Raw genomic sequence first — 6,477 nt, 5'->3', positions numbered from 1 at the left:
CAGGACTACCATACTGAACATAGGTGCTACAGTTGATGACAGGATTATAATGCTCAGCTCTTCCTTATAGATTCCTGTTCATTTTTTTTGGTCCAAATTATATCTGTTTTCAGTAAAACACCAGGAGTGATTCAGGTAACGCCACACTGTCTACTCTGCAAAAAATCAAAACCTGCAGTGTTGTGGGTCAATGAGGACATGAGTAGGACCAAGATTGTAAGAGAATATTTGCAAAGTATCAGCCTTCACCCAATGAATAAATTTCCTCTGTTTACAAAAAATAACATTGTTAAAAATAGAAAAGGAGAAAGAGGAAAATAAATGGAAAGAAGAAGTATTCTAATTGTTGAAGTCCCTGTTTGGATTACTGTAGTTAATTGGACCACTTACACAGAAAAAGTACTTTGCAAGTAAGGACAAGTAGATTGCAAATTCTAAGTCATTCTGGAAAGCAACCAGACCACAATCTACTGCTGTCAGAGTGGAGGCACTGCTACAGCTGCAGCAGCAGGAGACAAGATCAAGAGCAAATTGACTTTTACTGATTTACTGTGATCAGATGAAGACAGCAGCATCATACTAAAGAACATATCTTCATATAATTATGAGGTAAACATTTGAGGAACCATCTGACATCCTCTTCACGGAGCTGGCTAAAATCCAACATAATGGGGTAGAAAAGCAAAGACAAAGTATTAAAAAACCAAACACACACACACACAATGGAGGAGGAGACTACTTGTTGGATTTTGCTCCTTGCAAAGCATTCTCCATTAATTGGTCCCTCTCTAACTCCAAGGGTCAGAGTTGATTTTATCTTATCTTGCTTTTCTTTGAAATGCAAGGGTGTATGTTAACCTGGGACCAAAACATGAGTCTTCCAGTCATCTTGACCACTCCAGGTATCAGTAGTATTTGCTTCTGAACTATGGACCTCTGGTAGTTTAGCTCACAAATGCAAGCATCTGCAAGTACTTTCTCTTCTTTCAGTCTCACTAATTGTCTGCAAGACTATTTTCCTCCTCTTACTGGCTATGATTTAAGGCGAACAACTGAGTTTGAGACAGAACTTGAGGTCTGTCTGTAAGAGGAAGTGATATCATTCACAACACATTTGGCCGTTCCAGGCACAAAGAAAAAGTGTCCGTTCACTCTGACTGTTACACAAGAGTGAAGAGGAAGAGATTGTAATTCAAACAACAAACTGGTAATGGCATTCTTGTAAATTACCTGAGATTTAACTCTTCTGATAAACTGGAGGTGTGGCTTTTTCCCCTAAAGCCTGTTGTTATTTTTAATTTCTGCCAGAATGGTTGGAAAAATGAGGCTAATTAAAATACACTCCTTCTATACCCATTTTACAGAAATATTCTGAAATTGCATAGTTTTGTACTACTATTGTTTAAAACTTTAGTTTAATATACTTATTTTTAATTAATAACAAAAGATGTATGCAGTGCCAAAAGCATGATGTTTAAACTCAGTTGGAAGAAAATGAGTCCCCTTTCAACACCCATCCAAAAAAAAAAAAGAAAAGGGCACCACAAAATAAATAAATAAAATCATCAAGTCAGTCATACAGGCTGCTGACATCACTGTCAAGATGTTAAGAACTCGCAATAAAAATTCTGGAGCACGCTATACCAGGTGCTTAAATTTTTACACTAGAATGTTAAAATGGTATTGTTCTTCTCTGTATTAACCCCCGGCAGTAAATGCTATCGCACACTGACAGATTAATGAGCTGAGATAGCCTAACAAAAAGCAACTAATAGCAGCAGAAGCACCAACCAATCGTCCCCTCCTTCTCCTCAACCTCTAAATACAGGGAAGGGACTGTAGTGTCCATAAGCTCCTCCTATGCTCCTCCCCAAACTCATTACTTCATAAATTAGGGCTCTCAAGGTGGTTGTTTTTATTACCTGCACGTTTAGAAACACTGGTAGGGAGTAGAATAATCACCAATCCTGTTCGATCTACTCACACACACTTCACATGCTGCACACCCCTGCATACTTGCAGAAGAGAAGAGCAGAATATTGCACATCACCTTATCTAACACACAAGGAAGTCTTTTTTAAAGGTTGAATCTCTACCACCAGTGTCCACAGATTTTGATGTCCTTGAGCTAACCAGAGCCCAAACCACACCTCCAGAGCCAGAAAGGCAGTACCGACCTAGAACTCCAACTGCATTTCTTAACACTTCAAACAAGCTTTTCCAACCAATTTCACTTCCAAAGATAACATACATTATAAAGGATTTTTGAACCAGTTCATCACAATTTTAAAATCCATACAGGTATATATATATATATAAATACATAGTGTAGCTGGGACAGTTAGAAAAAACACAGTCTTTAAGCCATCACATTTCACCTTACTGATACCTTGGGAATAGCTCTGCTAGAATGGCTCCTTGTACCATCTAATCCCAAATTAAATTTTTTAATGTGCAACAAGGCGATTGCTGCTATTAATCCCTGGAGTTTAATGAGGTACTAATATTAAAGTATTGGACATGACTTTAAAATCAGTATTCACTTGAACTGTCTTGAAATGTGGTCATTCCTGTTAAAGAGTATTCAATTTTACCTTTCTGTTTTGTCTTCTACCTTCATATTTTCACTTTAATTTCTGCCTCTCCTTTGTTCTATCGAGCTGGTTACTAAGAACTCACTCTTAGAAGACAGGATACAGACCTAAGATTACAAGACAGAACCATGCTAGGTTGCCATTAGTGAGTATGAATTTGACATCTAATTCCCCAATATGAAAACCCAAATCATTTTCCTGGAACATAAAAGTTTTTTATTAAAAAGGGACCTAAGTCAGATATTACATACCAGAAAACAAGTATTTTAGGGAAGAAAAAAAAATAATAAACAACATGAGAGAGCTGGAATTGAGCAAACTGTAGTGTTATATAACTCAAGGGACTCCTCAAGCCACAGTACCCAGTCAGTTTAAAGCCCTGATAGCCAGGTGTACAGTTTTTACTACTAGCATCGCTACAAAGCAGGGCTTGGTTGACACCTACGTTAGCATTTCCAGACACAGAAATATGTCAGTGCTTTTCAGATCCTTTGTCAATACCTTTCTCCAGAAACATCCGAACACGCAGGTCAATAGCTAGCAGAGCCTTTTCACAAGGTAAAAAGCCCACACATCTACAGAAGTGCTACTGTGCTGGCAGGATGACAACTCTACAGGAAAATCTAACTCCAAGTGGTCGGGAAATTTCCTTAAACGTTTATACCTTGGCTTACTGAAATAAAATCTGGGGAATAAAACCCTGCCCTTTAGTCACTAAGCAAAAGGTTGAAGTTTAAAGTCATAAAAACTTTTTCCATGAAAAATAGTGGTTCAAGACAAAAATGTAATTCTGAGTATGGTAACAAGTCAAGTTTCCTTTAGCCTACACAGAAATTAAAAGTAGTCACAGAAGTGCAAACAACGGTGCCTTTTTTAATAAAGTCTCTTAACATTGTTCAGGAACCTACAGAACAGAAACCCCACAGCTGCTGTGTACACTGGAGATGCCAGCAAGCAGGGTAACACTTAGCCTATCGCCACGACACTGACACACATTACACTGTGTATTTTCACAGGTATTTCTTGAGTTAAACATACTTTCAGGATAAACCTAATATACCGATGTTTTTCTTCCTTAAATGAAAACAAAAAGACAAAGAGATGCTCCTCTATGACTTTATCAGTATTAAGAAATTCTTAGATGGTGGTAGTACAAACACCACAGCAGCAGTTCTGAAGACAATAGTTCAGAATGGTATTGAGAAAAGGAGTCCGGTCTCGAGCAATTACCCTACAGCATTACAATTAAATAATAGGGAGGTTAAATGAGACTGAAACTGCTGCATTGATTTGACACTATCAATAATTGATATGGGACACCGATTAAGTTGAGTATCCCAAAGATTTTTCTGAACCATTAGCCATTTAGAATCTCCTAGCAGGCATTTCAACATTTTAAAGAAGGTGGATTGGAATTACCGCTCGTACAGAATGCAATCACATTCTACAGTGATCGTTACTGTTCTGGTGCTTTGGAAAACCCTGCCGAGTGGGAAATTACAGAGTTGCAGTTTTAGGAGCCACTAGCTTAGCACTACAACTTGGGTTCCTCTTCCCTTCCTACTATTTTTTTTTTCCTAAGTCAAAGAACAGATTTTATCAAAATGGGCTGACATTTTGGGAGCTACTGGCACAGTTTATTGGCATCCATGTTCACAAATTCAGAGAGTTTGAGCACCAGATGTTTAAGATTGCTGACACATATTTCTTCATTTTTTCCAAGCTGTTGACCAGCAGGAGCCTCATTCTTGATCACAACAGGCTTTGAGTCAGGGCCATACCTTAGGGAGATAAGAGATCCTTCACTGGGAAAGTACGGTGCCCTCCTCAGTTTTCTAGATGATGTGTGTATTACTCCAGACCTCTGGCACATACTGCTTTGCTGGGATCAGAAGGAGGGTAGAAGAAAGACTGGAAGGGAAGGGAGTTGTTCTGGTTTGTTTTACTAATCTTTACAAAGTTAGTTGGTTTTTGTTGGCATTTGTTTGTTTGTTTGTTTTAAATGAGTGCAAAATGTGCCAATACTTCAACTGAAAAGCCTAACCAATTTTAACAAAATGTAAAAAGGTCCAAATATAGCAAAAAACTAACAAGGTTAGAAACCCCATTTCTGCAGTGTGAAAGCTGTAAGTAGACAGAATGTGAGCCAGGTTGGCCATGAAATTTGACATTCCCTATAGACAAAACTGATCCTTCACACCACGTGCTCCTCACGTTTCACTTCACAGAATAGTATTGGCAGGTTGTAGGCAAGGAGCAAATCTTTCTGAGGCATTAGTCTGTGAGACCCTCTCAAAATCACATTTTGAGTTGTGGAGGGACCAGAAACTACTCTGCACGTAGGGGTAATTACAGAAAGCTTTCACTGGTAAATACCAAGGAGACCCGAGATGAGGTAATAAGTGAGGATTTTGGCCATCTGCCCTTTCTGCTATTCTCAATTCATTACCTCTGCTCTGGACAAATCTTCTCCAGTGCCCTGGCTGCTAAGCTAAAGGGTGAGCTCCTTTGCAGAGCTTACTGCATTTTCACCTCCAACAAAATGGAGAACATTCCCATCTGGGAAACAGTCTGCTCTGCTAAAACTTACCGTCACCTTAGTGCAAAAACATTTACTTCCAGCCTACCATGTACTTAGTTGTGCCACTAAAACTAAAGAGAGAGGGAGGTGCAATAGAGAAAGGAATGGAAAATGGAAGAAATAACGGAATGCTTTATTTTTTCCCTTCCTCTTTTGTATTCTTGTCAACCTGCTGACAGATAGCTAAGAAGTGTAATTTTTTAGACAACGATTTCCAAATGAAGATGCAGATCACTAGGAATTAGTCTCCAATCTCTGATAAGAAGGGAGAAAAGGAAATAAAACATTAGCTTCATATATAAACCCACATTTTTAAAATGCAATGCAAAACTGTTTCTTTGTGCATTAAAATCTTTGCACAGTAATGCCCATGATTGCCTCCCCCACCAAAAAAAAACCAAAAAAACCCCCATCAAACAAAAAACCAACAACCCCAAACAACATAAAAAAAAGGGTAGCATTTGCCCAGTCACAAACTAGCCACTACTCTTCTGGTACTGAGGAATGCTATAATCTAAAGGCTATGAAATGGAGAAGCAAAGAGGTCAACAGCCTGAGCACCCTTGAACAAAAGTTCCCTTGGAGATGTCAGCTGCAATCTCATTTGTTTCCTCTAACACTTTCAGGTCCCCTTGCTCCTTTCTTTAAAGCTCCTAATTCAGTGGCTGACAAATGATCACTTTAAAATCTCTGTACAGGAATAACCAAGTCTGAATATGCCCACTGATGATCACTAAGCTCTCCACTGTTTGGGTTGGGCCTAGATTCTCTAAAAGCATTTCTGGCCACACACAGGCACTGTTTTCACCACCAGCTTCTCCAAGTTAAGACCAGACAAAGGTTCATATGTAGATTTTCTCTTCCTGAAAACTTGGCAGTCAAGTAGACTATTCTGGACTAGGATTTTAGGGAAATGTACTCATTTATTCTTTCTTTCCTACAGTATTCTCTTACTCCTTCTTTCTTACAGCATTCTCAGAAAGCAGGAAAGTACATTGTTCTCTGCACATACAGAATGGAAACTACTGTGAGCAAGTTTCTGACATATCCCAGTGCAGAAAGTCAAGAGAAAAGGAGGACTCAAATGGAAGCATGTTGAAGACGGTCGACAGGAAAGGAGAAAAAACTTGACAAGATAAGGAAAAATTCCAGACATCTACACTGCGCGTGCTTTGGAAATGCAACCCCTTCCTACACACATGAACATCCCTGAAGGCCCTATGACTGCCATTTATTTATTGTATCAGAAGCTTTCAGTCCTGTAAACGTTTGTTTTCTGGGCACAGGACACATCAAATGGCA

This window comes from Eurypyga helias, unplaced genomic scaffold (genome assembly GCF_000690775.1).
Source record: "Eurypyga helias isolate BGI_N326 unplaced genomic scaffold, ASM69077v1 scaffold47159, whole genome shotgun sequence".
Lineage (NCBI taxonomy): Eukaryota > Metazoa > Chordata > Aves > Eurypygiformes > Eurypygidae > Eurypyga > Eurypyga helias.
This window is presented reverse-complemented; position numbering follows the sequence as displayed.